This window comes from Anas platyrhynchos, chromosome 14 (assembly GCF_047663525.1).
Source record: "Anas platyrhynchos isolate ZD024472 breed Pekin duck chromosome 14, IASCAAS_PekinDuck_T2T, whole genome shotgun sequence".
Taxonomy (NCBI): Eukaryota; Metazoa; Chordata; class Aves; order Anseriformes; family Anatidae; genus Anas; species Anas platyrhynchos.
Genome location: NC_092600.1, coordinates 17,117,141 through 17,134,116, shown reverse-complemented (window position 1 = coordinate 17,134,116; position 16,976 = coordinate 17,117,141). Strand labels below are relative to the sequence as shown.

Below are 16,976 nucleotides of genomic sequence, written 5' to 3'. Positions count from 1 at the left end.
AACTACTATCTTCACCTACAAGATGAAATAACAGTAGGCAAAGTTTGCATCTAAAGATGACATTTAATGGTAGGACGTAGCTGTATTTTATATGCACTTCAAGCACTTCATAACAAGTCCACCGTAATTTTAGTATAAATGTAGAGGCAGTTTCAGGAGTATAACTCTAGTTGTGTGTTCCACTGAATCTCAAGTTATTTGTAGCACTCTGGAATACCTTCAGTTTTAAGGACTGAAGATGTTCACTATAAGAATAGCTCATACACCTCTTAGTTCTTTCTGAGAGCATTTGCTAACTGGAGTTTTAATCTGGTCAGAGTAAACAAATTATTAATCAAGGTATCCTGTGACCATTCTGTGTGTGTGTATCAATTATTCGCTAGGCTGTTTTACTGTCCTGGCACTCTCCGGGTGTGCATTTAAAAAAAAAAAAAAGTTTGCTGCTGTGCTGAAATTCATTACTGGATTGATCTTCAGAGAAAACTTGAATAGAGGAATGCTTAATATCTGATTGGTATAGACCTTAAGATTTAAAACTCCATAATCCTACCTAAACCTTGAAAATTGGTGACACTGAAGTGTGTGCTTAGAACCTTGAGAAAATTTGAAAATTAAAGATTCATGGAATTTTGACATCAGTGGCAGCTAACAAGGTGTTACCAAGACTAGTTGATAAAAGGTAGGCATATACATCTGTTATGGATGTCTCTTTGCTTTGGCAGAGGTCTTTTGACATAGTGTTGTAAATATGTTAATTACACTAAAAGAGAAAATATAATATATACCTTGTAATCTCGATGTTGTTTACTCTAGTTGTTAAATGGAATATGTAGTGGTTTAGAGACTGTTCAGTCTGCCTCCTGGTATGATGATGTAGTCCTCAGTAGGATTCTAAAAGGTGTTGTCACCGAAAGTAGATGAATAAGCTTATAGTGTCTGTTAGTTTCTGTTAGGAAATTTGTCCTGAATTTTTAAGAAACAGGTATCAAAAGAACATTCTTATGGTAGTATGTTCCTGTTGATGGGACAAGAAATAAGAGTTCTAGGTTAAACGTTACATGTTCTGTCCATGGGTTTGTTCTGTAACATCAGTAGGTCACTTTTTGTCTGCAGTCTTTCATTTTTCTCCTTGTGGAAATAACGTGCTTTCTGGCTACTGCTGTCCAGCCCAGCAATACGGTACATACTCTGTCTAGTTGAGGTTATAGCTGGTTTTTCATCTAGAGAGCAGTAATGTGTTTTCCACTCTTTTGGTCAAGTTAACAGGAGGGATTAGAAAAATGTTTTTGTTGCATACAGTTCTATCATTTTGTTAAGCATCCAAGTTTGAAAAAGGAATACCTTTCAAAGGAGATAATTCCAGCAATTGCATAAGTAAAAACATAGCCGCTGGGATGGATATCAAATTTATCCCACTGTGTCATCATTTAATCATTTGAAAACCATAATCGAGGGTGCTGAAAGCCACTGAGAGCAGTCAGTCAGCACAATCTTCACACCAACAAGGAGAAGCTGTCAGAACAAGTTATGTCTCACATGTGTGTCTGTAAATTAGCAGAAAAAGAAGTTGAGTTTCAGCAATTTAAAATTTTATTCTTGAAGGGTTAAAATTGATCTCTACACTTGTGATTCACACTCGTGAAAAAGTGTGTTGGATGTATCTATTAGAAACACAGAATCATTTAGAATGACAGAGAGATCAAAAGACCTTCAAGACCATCAAGTCTAACCACCCACCTCACACTACAAGTCCACCACTAAACCATGTTCCTAAGCACCACATCTCTTAAACACCACTCCATCACCTCCCTGGGTGGCCCGTTCCAATGCTTGTTCAATTTCTTAACGCTTTCCGTAAAGAAATTCTTTCTGATACCCAATCTAATTCTCCCCTGGCACAACTTGAGGCTGTTACAAGTGTCCCATCACTTGACCCCTGAGACAAGAGGCTGACACGCACCTTGCTGAAGCCTCCTGTCAGGCAGAACAGCCCCGGCTCCCTCAGCAGCTGCTCAGAGGTCTTGTTTCCTAGTCCCTGCGCTAGCCTCATTGCTCTTCTCTGAACCCTCTTGTCATGAGGGGCCCAAAACCATGAACAGTACTCAAGGCATGGGCTGACCAGAGCTGAGCATAGGGGGACAAGCACTTCCCTAGGCCTGTGGACCACATTAGCTGCATTGATGGCTTATGTAGGAAGCAGCGATGCCCTGCACACCTGTAAGCACTAGTTCTGCTAAGCTCATTTTGATACTAATGTTTGTCAGAATAGATTGCTAAGCACCATCAGCTTGTACAGAATGTTAAGAATCAGATAATTAGTAAGCTAATGGAATATGACCACTGGGCACACTGGAGGCTAGTTTAGGTATCCAATTTTTGTTTTCTAAACTAGTCTTTGGCTTGATTTTTTTTTTTTTTCCTGACATTCATTGTTTCCATACACTGTGTTTTAATGATAAATGTAGTACTTAGGAAAATAGCGACTAAAACATTAAGGTACATGACATCTCATAATACGGTAAATGTGAGGTAATGAATACTTGGTCAAACACTATCATAGTAACAGAATGTCATTTTAAAGATCAAGGTCACCACAACAAATGGTTGTGCTAGTTAAATTTGAAAGCAATAAATATTTTTATTAAAAAAAAATAATCTAAATTAATCAGATTTATACTTTAATAATTCAGAGCAACATATCTGTGAAGATTTGTGTTCTCAAAGCGGTTAACTAGTCAGTAATATTGGCTACAATACTCCTGTTTTTAAAATGACCTTTTAAAGATGTTCTATTAAATTAAAATTTAATGAGTGGTAATAAATGGTGATACTTCCATAGTAGGAATTACAATACTAGCCTGAAGATTTTGCTGTTTGCCATCATCTTCAATGCCGTGTTATGTATCCTCTTTCATTATTTCCAAGCACAGGAAGTATGATAATAAAGCAACACTGTAAAGAAATGAAAGCACTTTTAATAGTATACTTAGTTCAGGCTATCTTCTCAGCTGAGTAATGGTGTTTCTGTTACTTTCATGACGCTTCTTCTGAGAAGTACTGTTTTTTGTTATTGTTGTTGTTTGTTTTTTTAATGTGACAGCATGCCTTTTTAAGGTTGTCTGTTACATTTCACTTGTAATTAATTAAGAATTGGCCAAAGAAGAATTTCAGATGAACAGTATCAAAATATAGGTGTACTGCTGAGAAAGAACTGTACCTTCTTTTCCCCAAAAGACAGAGGAGAAACTTAAATGCTAGTGACCCTTCAAGGATTAAAAAATATATATAAAGTAAAAATAAGTCATGACGGACATGAGAAAAGCAGAGGAGGAAGCAAAGAGAGGAATGAGGAAGGGAGCGCCTACTTGGATCAAAAAACTGGTTAAATAGTGCTAGGATATCAGCCTCCCTGCTATCAGCAATGATTGGAATTAATCCAGGAATTCAGAATGGGTCTGTAAATGTATCTTCAATTGTAGCCATTGGCATAGATTTATATTCTCAGTCCCTTGGGCATTGAATTTCATTTCCCCATTTGCTAAATGAGAACAATTTATCCTAAATCAACGATAATCAGAGTAAACACTATTATTAATTTATTGTTTCCAGACTAGCAAAAAACAGTAAAATGAAGCTCTCTTCTTTTATCAGTGCTTTCCCTACCCCTTTTGCCCTGAGGATCCTATTAGCAGAAAGCTGAGCAACTCTGTTTCATCAGAAATAAATTATGCCTCACTTTTTTTTTAATGTAAGTACTGAAGGGTTGTAAAGATTAGAAATACGTTTGAACCCACTATCACTTGATGTTATTTTCCTTGATGTTCTGAGCTTCTTTAGGGGAATGAAACAACATGTTCTTTTGAAAGCAAAGAGCAGAGTTGCTTTAAAAGAACACCAGCGCAGATTTTGGTTGATGTACAAAATAATAAAAAATCTGTACAGAAATATTTAAAGTAATGTATAGACAGTCTGAAGGAGCTGTCAGAATTTTTGGCATGTATAAGAGGCAGAATGTTTGCAGGGCACATAGGTGGCAGAACTAGTCACCTTCATTTTAAAAATGATTAGAAAACTGTAATTCCCCAGAAACAGTAGGCTAATTCTCACTTTCTTCACAAAGGAGCTAATGATGAAAAAACACCTTTAATTAATAAATAGTGTTGGCACTACTTTGGTAACAATCTGCTATAAATGAAACTCTTAATTGCCACAGAACAGAGTATTGTATACAAAATCATTTTACTCTTTAAATGCTTTTCTTTGTTGTTGCTATTTTACCTTTTTGTATGAAATAAAAGTAGCATTGCCAGCCTCCTTGTCACTGTAAACAGCTCCTGTAAGCTCTCCATTTGTGGGGAGCACCGAGGCTAAAAAATAAATCAAAACTTTCCCTTAAGCCCTCATGATAGCTAGAAAAGATAGCTCTCTGTGCAATCTAAATCCAAGCTAAATTAAGCTGCGTATGAAGCTTTTGTTAATGAACTGATCCTTGAAATTCTGTAATTAAATTGTGTAATGAAAGAAAACAAAGAAAATAGTTGTAAAAAAAGATATATAAGGACAGATATATAAGGACATAAGATATATAAGGACATAAGATATATAAGGATATATAAAAGATATATAAGGACAAATATATATATATATTTGTGTACATTTATTTGATATTTTGTCACAAAATGTAAAGAAATATTTTAGATTTTCCTATGAAAGAAGGTGGATTTTTTATTATTTTTTATTTTTGTCTTCAGGATGTGCTCTGAGGTTTTCTAACTTGATCTTGAAATGAACTTGTTTTGGATATAACTGTCATACACTGTGTTAGGCAGGAGCTGCATTGTCTACATCTGTGTAGAAAGCACCAGAAAAACGTAACTGCAATAAGACTGCTTTGAACGTATGCAGTCCCCATCCTCTGTTTTTTAATACTCTGAACTCTCATCTCCATTATAGGAATTTTAGGAACACTAAGTTGTGGATAGTTGTAATTGTGATATATAACTGCACAGAGACCATAGGGAACAGACATGTAGGTGATGTACTTAATAAAGTCTTAATAAAGACAACTGTAGAAGTGGATGTTGAATTACATACACAAGTTCAAATCCATTACAGTGATTTTGGTTATAGGGAAACTTACAGTAAGGTGTAGAACATTGTTCAACAGTTGTTTTTTTTTTCTATTCTATCTTTAATTGCATGTGAGAAATGCTGAATTGAGAGTATTTAAAGCAACTTTTTACATGACCTTGATGCCTAAAATAAGTATTCCTGAATTATATATATATTTTTATTTTATTTTATTTTATTTTTTAGAATTACTCAATGAGTGAATAGTCACCAGTCTTGAAGAGAACAGAAGAAAAGATTGGTAAGCAGTATGACATTATTTTTTAATCTAAATTGCATATAAACATTGTGAAGAAAAAAATGTGTAGAATTTGTTACTTGTATTAATTGGTTTGATGTTCAAAACAGTTCATCAAAAATCTTCTCTATTTTTTTGCAGCTTAGCATAGTGTCGTGATGAACTCAGTACACATGCAGACATAAGAATTCTTGGTGTATTTTTTTTGCGTTTGTGTGTGTGGAGATTGGTGCTAGATGCAAAATTTCATTGTAAAGTACAGCCTTTGTAGGACAAAGGCACTTAGAAGTTATCTATAACAGTATCTACCACCTCAGTTTACAATGGGATCAACAAGCATAAAGATGTGGTGCTATTGATTTTTTTTCAAACCATGGGTGAAACTTAATTAAAGAAGAGAACAGAATTTAAGGACACTTGTCATTTTACATTTATTGGCTGTGATTATGAATGTTGTTCTGGCACAGAACACATCTTTTCCAGCCAACGGATTCAGTAGCTCCTTGTTTGTAGATGTCACCCCTTTACTGTATTTGCTACTAATAGGACTAGACAGAGGAGGTCTAGGATCCCAGTCAAATCCCTACCTCTTGCACATCCATTTGGGTGAGACCTAATTGCTCTGAAGTCAGTGCAAAGAGTCAAAAAGCAGTGTTCATCCCTGTTCCAATAGAAGAGCTCTCTACAAAATAGAGCAGATGTAACCCGTCTGAATTCCCACAACAGATGGAATAAGGAGCTGTATTTCAAAATATTCTGGAATGGTTGGGAGTTATGACAGATTTGGCTGTAAATCCAAATCTGGATTCAAATTTCAGGTAGGCAGAGAGAAGCTCTCAAATTCATTCTCTGATCACCTTAGAAGTGTCTTTTTGACTCTTTTGGTTATAAGTTGGGATGTGTGCACTCTAGTGTTGCCCTTTGTAAAAAATCCTTAACACGTGCTGGAAATCAGAAAAATAAATAAATGCAAGATTCCACATTCTGCTAATTAGGACTCAGACTTCTACAATGTGAGAAAATAGATGAAAAACCATTGAGGTCAAAGCATCATGACTTTGCTTTTTCATGTGTGCCTTTGGAAAACAGCATGTTTGAAACACAAAGGAAGTGGGATTGAAATTTCCTATGCTTATTTTCCACTCCTGGCCTCTGAAGTTCATATTTCTGTAGTACATTTTTTTTCTAAGGGTTCTAAAATTTGATATGGTAGTGTGCCTAGTAGTTGAAAGCATGATCGATCACATCCAAAAACTAATTAAAAGTGAATCAATGCCAAATGGTATATGGAAATGAAGGCATTAATATCTTGGCAGTGATACCTTTAGGTATGGTCTCAAGATCGGCATAGACCATTCTCAGCCTGTGTTGCAATCAGAATGGCAGCTTTGGTTCCCCCACCTCCGACCCTGGATTCCTTCTCCCTACTTATATGGGAAACTGCAAGTGTGCAATAGCCCAATTGGTGTGTGTGTGTGTGTGGGGGGGGATGGAAGCAAACCACAAACTATAAAACATCACCAGTACCCCCTCAATTTCCTGTCCCCAAACTCTCATTCAGAAACCCTAATAACTACAGTCCTTACTGTATAATAAGGAATAGTTTTGAGTTTGATATTACTGTGCAATTGCACAGTCAATATTGTCAGTACAAAGGAGAGAGAAGTGTGGAAATATGAACAGGTGTTAGGTATTCCTAAATTATCTCAAGCCTGTTGTGAAAATGCTCCCTAAAATTCTCTGAAGCCAATAAAATCTGGAGAACATCTCCATGAGATGGAATAAACTTTGAATTAGTCTTTAAATACTGGTTCATTAAGACTCTTTGATTTGGTTTCTTATAAGATGTAATTTTAGGTTTTAATCTAGTAGTAGATATAACTGGATAAACGGTGACCTTTCTTCGATGAGTAGCACTTAGATATGCAGATAACATTAGTTTGCAGTTTCAGTAATCTGGTAAATCAGTGTCATAAATTGTAGGGAGTGATGAGGTCTCCCCTCAGCCTCCTCTTCTGCAGACTAAACAACCTGAATTTCCTCAGTCTGTCATAAATGTTATGCCCAAAATTGGACACGATATTGAAGGTGTGGTCTCACCAGTGTACAAGGGGTCAATCACTTCCTAGTCATGCTGGCCACACTAATTCTGATGCAGGACATGTTTAAATAAGTTTTTATATAAGAAAATTTAGTATTATTGCAATATTTATACAAACACCTTTTCTGAGGAAGACCAGGTGCAGCATGAAACTCCAAAAAGGACTTAAAAAAGAGTTAAAAGAGTAAATACATAAAATAAATAAATAAAATTTTAAATAAAATAAAATAAATGAAAACAGAGTTAAAAACGAGTAAATAAGGAAGTTGATGATTATGAACCACACAGAAAGTGTTTGTATCTTTGTGCCTAGGAGGCACAAGTTTGGAATCCTGAAAATATGCATAACTATTTGTTATTCAAGGTCATCAAAGTAAAGATAGCATGTACATTTCAGAGTTATCTGTAAGATTATTAGGACTGTTGGAAAATCAAGCCCTGGTATTATCTATGTAAGGAATAAAATACAGTTGACTATAAGCCTAGACAGGTTTGTGATGGGTGGTTCTTACTTTAGACAGTTTTTCATTAAATTACTATTTTGTTGATCCATGAATCAAAGATAAACTGAGAAATATATATGTATATTACAGAATATTTGCAATTACACTATTCCTTGGAAAGTACAGTTCTCAAGGAGATACATTCTGGGTGTTACCTGCTTTACAAATGACAGTTGTCTAAAGAAGTAGTTTAAGACTTCATGCAATATTAAAGGAAGAAGCAGAAAAAAATCATTTTAAAAGAAAAAATGTTTTGTGAACACAAATCTCTTTTCTGTATAGTTAATAGAAATCTTAATATATAAAGATCAATAAACGTATGATTAATAATATTTAATTAATAAGATCCATCAAGGTCATTAGGAGTTCTGATGTCAAGAAGTTTTAAAAACAAAATGCAATGTTGTTTATGCCTTTGTTGTTCACAATGTGTATCTAAATCCAGTTTCAATAAAATACCGATGATTAAAATTTTGAACAAAGGGAAAGAGGAACATTTCGGCTTAAAGAAAGTATTTGACTAACCTAAACAAGGTGTGATATGAATGCTTTACACATCACAGGTAATACCTGTGGTTACTATAGGTCAAACAGTTTCATTGTGTAAAATTATGCATCACGATAATAAATAAATGTAAAATAGTCCTTTTATAGAATTAGAGCTGATTTTCCTTGTAACAAAGCATAAATGAAAAGTGATTAACAAAATATCCTTCAGAACAATTGTAAATCAAAATAATAATTGCATTAAAAATTAGCAGAACATTGTGTCTGGAAGTGACATACTCCATAGGAATGTCTTCCCCATTTCAAAGAGCATTTCCATTTATTACGGTAGACTTACTGAACATAAAATATCCAACAAATATGTTGCACCTTCCATCTGCTGAAAAACTTAAGTGGAAAGCTAAAGCCCTGGAATGGAAAATGGATTCCAAATTTTATGGGGTAGATGAAGCATGGTGTTTATTTGCATGAGGTGCAGTAATTTAGATTTCTGTAAACTTACTCTGGAGATGTCACTCTCATTTAGTTCAAGTTGGACACCTGTTGGAAGGTAAGTAATAATGCAGATGCCAAGGAAATCAGTATGTACCAAACCCAACAAATAGTATATTGATAAGAAGTAGATGGAAACATGAAAATGCTTCAGGTTTGGTTTTCAGCCCTTGCTCTTGGAAATAATTTCAGAGAAACCTTAAGATAACCTGTGCGTAAAGACTTATTTTTTAAGTAATGGAAGTATTTTAGCAGAAGTGCAAAGACTACTATTTGCTTCTGATATGTACAACCAAAGTTAATTATTTACGTTCTTACTTCATATTGGCATTCTGAAAATATCTTGGGATTTTTGTATCTGTGGTTACTCCACCCAGTGAAAAGGCTGTTCAAATGCAAAGTAGTAACTGACTATCTATGGGAAGTCACAGTTCTGTGGAATACTGTGTAGCTTTATAACTAGGAATGTTAAAAATATTTCAGTTGCAGTTGAATTTAGGTATATTTTAGATGTGAAATCACAACAGTGACTGCTGTGAATATACTGTGGGATGAAAGTCTTGATTTCCTGAATATCACTAGTTTTTGGTTCAATTTCTAAACTTAAATCTTTAAACAAATAATTACTTCATTAGTATTGCGAACCTAAAATCTTTCATGTATGTGAGAAAAATATCCAGTATCAAATGACAAAAACTTAGAACATAACCTAACATAATCACTTGTGATGCTATTCCCTTTGTTTTATGGCATAGATAAAATTATTATTTCTGTAGCAATAGAAATTACTATTCAGTATCAAAAAACCTGACTGTATTGTGTGCTGTATACACACAGTAAAAACTTTGTACCCAGAAGAATTCAATTCATAGACAGGCAACACATTTTACAGTTACCATGTCTGATACCATGGCAGCATTAGCAGGGCCTGAAAGTTGGCATGTTGTTTTTTTTTTAAAGATATGTATGTCATGAAATGCTTTCCTCTGTACTTGTTAAGTACAGAGCAAGCTCAAATAGCCTAGATCCAGAGGCTTTAAATAAATGGGAATATTTTATATTCTTAAGGCAACTGAAACAAATTACTGATCATCTTGATTTAAAAAAAAAAAAAAGACGTGGTACTGGCAGTTGTTTTCCAGTAGCTATTTTGCACAAGCTGCTTATTGCTAGAAGTAGATTTCCTGCTTAAAAGCGGAAGCAGGAATGCAGGATGGGAAAGAAAATGGGTTTTCAGAGGACAGACTGGTATCCTAGCCAATTGCATTGTCACAGGGACATGACAGCTAGCACAAATACTTTGAGAAAAGTAGAGTTATTTAGTATAATCATATGTTTAGAGAAACAGGGTAAGTAAAAATACTAATGAATTCAGGTATTACGGGTTTGTCTCTTGGGTTTGTCAGGGTCCTGTTACTGGGTAAGCTTCATTTTGCTATGTAATAATAATACATCTCATTTATGTTTTCTCTGTCTTAACTATTTTAAACTACTCGCTTATCAGGTCAAAAGCTAATGCATGCTGCGTGTGTGAGCAGTAACCTATTACCATGAGTGTATTTATCTTAGTTGCTTAAATAGCTCCAGTGCCGTATACTCCTAATCATTGCTGGTGACTTTTGGCACTTGTAGTGCAACTGCTACATAATAACAGCAGTGGAACATAAATATTTGGTGTATATATAACCTGAATATGTCTTCTGTATCTCTGATATCTGTCTGACATGACATACTATCATTTGAACACCATATTCACATTCATATTATTTTGCAATAACACTATAAGAACTTTTCATAGAATTGGGGGAAGGGCTGCTGTCAGTAACATCGAGTTAGAATAGTTGGCAAATTCTTTTCTTATGGCAGCCTCTCAGTGGGAGGGCACTTTTTATGCTAGGTGTAGCAGTGGAAATTGAATGTTTTCAAAAATTATTTTTTAAATGGTGATTAAATACTAGAAAACACAATCAGTCATCTAAACAAGTCTATGTAGCATATTCTCGAAAATTTAAAGTAAAGTAAAAGGTTACTTAAGTTTGAAGGATGAGCGCAAGATCCTGAGCTCCTCCAGTTAAGGAAATGGTTTGCATTCTTCTCTCTAAAGCTTCTTCAAAAACAAATCTGATACTTTCTATCAAGAAAGGGATATAATAACCATCAAACCCTGTTTGAGATTTTCTCTTCTAACTCTGAGGAAAAAAAATAAAAAAAAATACATATATAGTTAAATGGAACTCAATTTTTGAACTTGTACTGTTTGTGTGTGTGTGTTCAGAATGTTTGAGAGAACACAGACACGTTTCATGTGGAGTTTCATTATATCTTTTTTTCCCCCTTTCCACTAGAATATTTGAGAACTTTTAACGTGAGCTTTTCTCTCCTTTTTAACTCTCCCTTTCTTTCCAACTGCACTCACTTATTTTATTATGTCATTTCACACTCCAGTTTTTCACCCTCTCCTGTGGGAAATACGGGCTAGTAAGACAGTGTTGTTTACTTTCTGAAACTTGTTTTTCTTTCAGCTCTGTTTCACTGGGTGGGGGAGAAGGGAAGAGGAGAATGCAGAATTTGAAAAGTTTATATTTTACCACTGCTACATAATAAAATGCTTGAGGGGGGAAAAGCGCTGATTAAAGTTTGCTGAAAATGAGGAAGTTGCCACCAAATTTCTATTTCAGGGAAAAAAAATCTTTTATAGAAATTAATATTTAATGAATGGCTCAGTGATCTGGTGTGTAACAAGTTCTGTGATTTGTGTTTTGATTATTTTAGAACGGCAACTCACAAGTCTGCTACGGTTCTGCAGTATAACCTTTGAGATAACATAGGTCACATAGTAGTTCATGTGGGATGGAATTAATCTTTGCATTGGTCATGTCTTGTTACCTCTCTTACAGTAAATTGTCTATCACTCATAATGGACTGAATAAATTTAACAATATAAATTATAAAACTTAAACGTGGATTATGCACCTCCTCCAAATGTGTTGGTATATATATAGAATAATTAATGTCATTAAGAAATAATTTTTCTGCATTTTCATGTTCAAGAAAAAATAGAGTTCCTCAGATTCAGGGGAAGCCATAAAATAGAAGACCCACTGTGATTTCCTTTGCCATTTTCATGCAGTACTCTGTGGTTAAATCAGAAAAACTCCTACTAAACATCTTGTGCTTGCGAAGTATAGCCTTCTCTGTAAAACCAGTAAAAATTAGTATTAGTTTCTTATGAAAAGACCCTGTCTCCTGCCTCTGAACAATCCACAAGCTGTTGTACTTCTTGAAAGGTGTTCACTCATCCAACTGAGCATTATCTGTGAAGTGTAGATGCTTATGAACTGTCATTCAGTACAGTTTATTTAAAATGTTTGTCAGCAGAAATAGGTAATTGCTATGAGAAGTTAAAATCAATTTAATACTCAATGTTTGGTGACTTAATGGACATTTTTGTGTGCAGTTGTCTGAATACTTCCAGTAGAGCATAGTCTTCAGGTAAAAGGCCCTTCATTCCCATTCAGAAGACTTACAGCAAATGTCAAGCGTTTTGGTTAGTCATTGTTTTTCAGCATTCCATAGTCTTGTTAGCAAGATTTATAGCAGACAAGACTGGCTCACCAAGATGGTATCTTGGTGACAAAGACAGCCATTCCTCCCCAGTAGCACCTGACCTGGGACTTCTGCTAGCATCTGAAACGAAGGGGAAGACGTGTGTAACTTAACACATACTCAGTACTAGACTGGAACCAGAGGATCGGCAAAGCCATCTTGCCCTGCCTTCTTAAGCATCTTGCCACCTTTGGTTACACCTGTCCCTGTGACCATTTCACAATTCCAGAAGTTCCGTTTCACATTTAAAATGCCAGCTTATGACTATTTGCATGCGTTTCCCCCCACCCCCATGCTTTATTCCCCCATACCAGCTTTCTTCAATATACACATCATTTTTCTAGGCTACGTATTATCTCCTTTAGGCTGTCTTACTCTTTCTGATTGCAGTTCTTTCTACTTCACGCAGTGTGTTAGTGTTCCTTACCATCTATAATACATCGTAACCATAGATACCATGCACAATTCAAACATGAATCTTCAAGGTCCCACATTTTCTCTTGTAAATATTTTGATGAAAAGAGTGATTATATTTCAGATCAAGGCTTCAACAGAATATTTGTTTAAAACACTGATTAAGAGAATTAAAACTATACGTTCAGCCATGTTTATCCTTAAGACTGCAGGATGAAGTTGAATGAGACTCTCAACTCCTACACATCAGCATGAAGAGCTGCTGCAAGGTACTTTATTTTTGTATCAGTGATCTCTCAAGGCCTAATCTGAAATCTACTGCAATGAAGGGAAGGCTGTCCATTGATTTAATTTACCTAGGAACATAGGAACATAGATCCATCACAGTTTTATTGATAGCTTCACAGTGGTGTTGTAAGTAATTTGTAAAGTGTGCAGGAGAAATATAAATGTAAAATATTATTTTCCATTCCAAACTTGGCCAGCATTCACATTGACTTCTCTGCAGAAGTAGGTGAACTGGGCTTGGTCCTCACAAAAATGAACAAATAAACAAAAACACACACAAAAAAGGTCCCCATGCATATTGTAAGAATATTTAAAATTTATTTATTAATTTTATTTTATATTGTTTTTTATTTAATATTTTTATTTGATATTGTCCATAGGCTTATTCAGGAAATATTTTATACGGATGCTTTAAAAACAGAACTTCCGTCTCTCTATATGTCTATTACAACCATTATACATTTTTAGGAGTAAATAAACTTGGGAGAAAATTGAATAATGCAGCACCCTTTTATCAAGGGCATATACCACGCACCAGATGGAAAACAAACTGTGTTTACAACATTACCACTATCGCCACTGACACTACTAGATCTACAATATGTTATAGCAGCAGCTCCATTAACCTTGCTAGTTCTGTTAGAGTTGCCTGGTAGTTTGCCCAATCTGTGTTTGTTGTCAGCAAATGGATCAAATTAGGGGGATTTTCATTCTGTTTATTGACCTTTTCCCTTCTTCCTCAGCTTAGGCAGTAGTTCATTCAAAATTGTTCTACTATTGCTCTGTAAAATACTGAAAATAGATATCTCTGTATCTGTCTGGTACTACATATGTAAATTATACAGTTTTACCTCAGAGGTAAAACTTCAGGAGAACATCTGATAGCAAATATGGTGTAAAAACCCACTTTCTTAGTTGATTGCCATCATATGCAGTGTGACTTGCCTGAGCTGTTGACATTCACCCACATTAGAATACCTTGCTGTCCCTCAAGGCAGGTTGCCCCCAGGTCATTTGCTTTCAAATAAATAAATTTAGTCATGAAGATTGCTCTTAACACATTCATATTTACTTGTCTGGGCTTTTGTGGGGCAGGAGGTTAACATTTTGTGAGTGAGTTAGTAAGTAGAAGGGTAATTCTATTGTTCTTCCCTTCATGCATTCGCTCCAAGCTAGAGAAAAGATGCTTAGTCTCTAACCTATGGCCTCTCTTTATGGAGGATATGAGTCCAGGTATTTTACACCAAAATTCCCCGACCAGTTTAGTTTAGAATAAACTGTCACAGTCCCTTTTATCACTAGACACTGTTCCCATCTTGTGTTTGTGCTGTACCAATTCACATACAGCCACATGACAACCTTAGTCTGTGGACTGATCAAGCTCAATGAAGCATAGCTGTTTTCTGCTGTTGTGATTTTCAGCTAGATGCATTCACAACCTTACCATGTCACTGCAGGGGCACTTGCTCCACAAAGGAGAAACTGAGAGCAAGTGCCTTTGGGTAAGGACCAGAACCAAATTACTCCTTTCCCTAACGTTGCTTGAACAGTTTGAACTACTTGTGCACTAAGGTGTCACATTAGCTACAAAATTTGAATGCCTTAGAAAGCCATTTCCAGGTAGATGATTATTTGAAGTGAGGTGTTCTCCATATACCTACTTGAAGACACAGGCTAAGCCATTTATTGGCATCCTTTTTCGCTCTCTTTTTTTTTTTTTTTCCTTGGCACTTCAGTTTATTAACATTATAAAGGAAAAAAAGCTGTAGGGTAAGAAAATTATTTCAAAGACTGAGATAGAAGTAACCTGCTACTGGCTTTGTGCAACCTCCCTTCCACTTCTTCCTGTTGTGTGAGTAGCGTTGATCAGGCAGTTGCGATTTAGATCAACACTACTTGCCACAGCAAGCTGAATAACCTCCCGACCTTCAGTTCTATTGTGATACACAGGTTTCATTTCCTCCGAGCTAGAAGCAACTTAAACTGAAGGGAAAATAAGGCCTGCTTCTCAGCTTAGTCAAGATTCAAGACATTGCATCAGGAATCAGGCAGACAAATATGGTAGCTTTTTTGTTTTGTTTTGTTTTTGTGTGTGTGTGTGTGTGTGGTTTTTTTTTGGTTTTTTTTTTTCCCTTCTGTATAAAATATGACAAATGTGAGAGCTAGATGTTTTGTCTGCACTTTTATGTTCACCTGCATGAACACGGAAAAAAAAAAGAGTTTAGATTGCCAGGTGAGGAATTATAAATGGAAAAAAAAAAATTCTGCATGTATAGTTGCAATATCCCTGTTCTGCTTAGAGCACGTATCAATATATTGTGGCCTGCATAAAGACAGAGAGATGCATAGGATTCTGAGAATTTAACCCAAACTTGTTCTTTAAGGTTTAAGCAATATATAAAACAGTTTGAGAGTCCAATAGTCAAAATAGCAATGGTAAATAGGGGATATTTTTTCTGTCAAATAGTACCATTTTTGTATCTTAATGCAAGGTTTGTCTTGCATTGCATCTAAAATTTTGTTGCATAGGCTGGAGCCGTTTGATAAAAGTCCTTTCAGCTTTAGAGTATTTTGTATTAGCTTTAACAAATGTGCCTTGACACACAGAGTAGCTCAATATTTTTAGATAAATTGTGATCTAATCTCTCTGAAAAAAAAAAAAAATCATAGTACTACCTGATATTCTTTCTTAATCTATCATAATTATTTACAAAAAAAAAAAAAAAAAAGTGTTTCTACCTGAAAATATTACATGTGATACAGTGTATCTGCTGTCTGTGAGATTTCTTTTGTGCTAACTGCTGGAATCAGCTCCTCTGCAGAACTGTCAAAGCAGGTGAATCCAAACAGTGGTTGGAAGCCTCCATGTGAACTGTCCTTTAAAGGATTACAATACAAGGCTGAAATCTGGGATCTCCTGTCATAGCCGAGATGAAATAGTTCTTTTCTTGGCATCTGATAATAGGTCATTTTTTAAAACAGCTTACCTTATAATAAATGGTTTAAGAGAGGCACTGTTGAGCCATTGTTCATTCAAGCCTGTTACAGGCAGGTCTTTGTCTATGACAAGACAACAGGGAAGCCCAAACTGATAACTGAGTCCTACTGATACCACTTTGTGTATTGTATTCATTCTTTCACACACTTTACCTGCAGTGTTCCTGAAAGATAAAGTAGGGCTTAAGTTGATGAGAAGGAGTGGATAGAAAGATTATTTATTATTATTATTATTATTATTATTATTATTATTATTATTATTATTATTATTATTATTATTATTATTCTACAATATGGCTATAATGAGAAATAAGGTATCTTAAAGTAGAATCTATTTGTTTCTCTTTTTTTAGTGGTACTTCTGACATGCTATACTTTTAGGGGGTATATTATGAGAATAAAAAATAAAATGGAAACTAACAGTCACAGAACACATAATAATCTTCTGTGAAACATGGAAGGTATCAGTCAAGATAGGAAATGGGAATCTTTCCCAAAAAGGAAAAAGAGTTGGATGAGAGTACTCATAGGCAAATGAATTGCTCAATACAGCATGGTACTGTATCTTTGTAAGCCTCCTGCTCTTTTGCTCACACAGTAGAATAGTTAGTTACTAAGTGGAATATTTGTTTTTACTCAGTGTTGTTGTGGTTGCAGGTATTGATGCAGAATCATGCAAGAAGGACAATAGTGTATTGAC

The 16,976-nt window shown here is 35.2% G+C and overlaps 1 protein-coding gene across 4 annotated transcripts in view; it reads left to right on the top strand.

The window, feature by feature from the left end:
- TENM2 (teneurin transmembrane protein 2) overlaps window positions 1-16,976 on the top strand; it is a 1,606,114-nt gene that overhangs the window by 623,514 nt on the left and 965,624 nt on the right. For all 4 annotated transcript variants that reach the window (XM_072044660.1, XM_072044658.1, XM_072044657.1 and 1 more), the window contains exon 7: window positions 5,317-5,371. The gene's annotated coding sequence lies outside the window, so the exon portion shown is untranslated. The remainder of the gene's footprint in view (window positions 1-5,316; window positions 5,372-16,976) is intronic.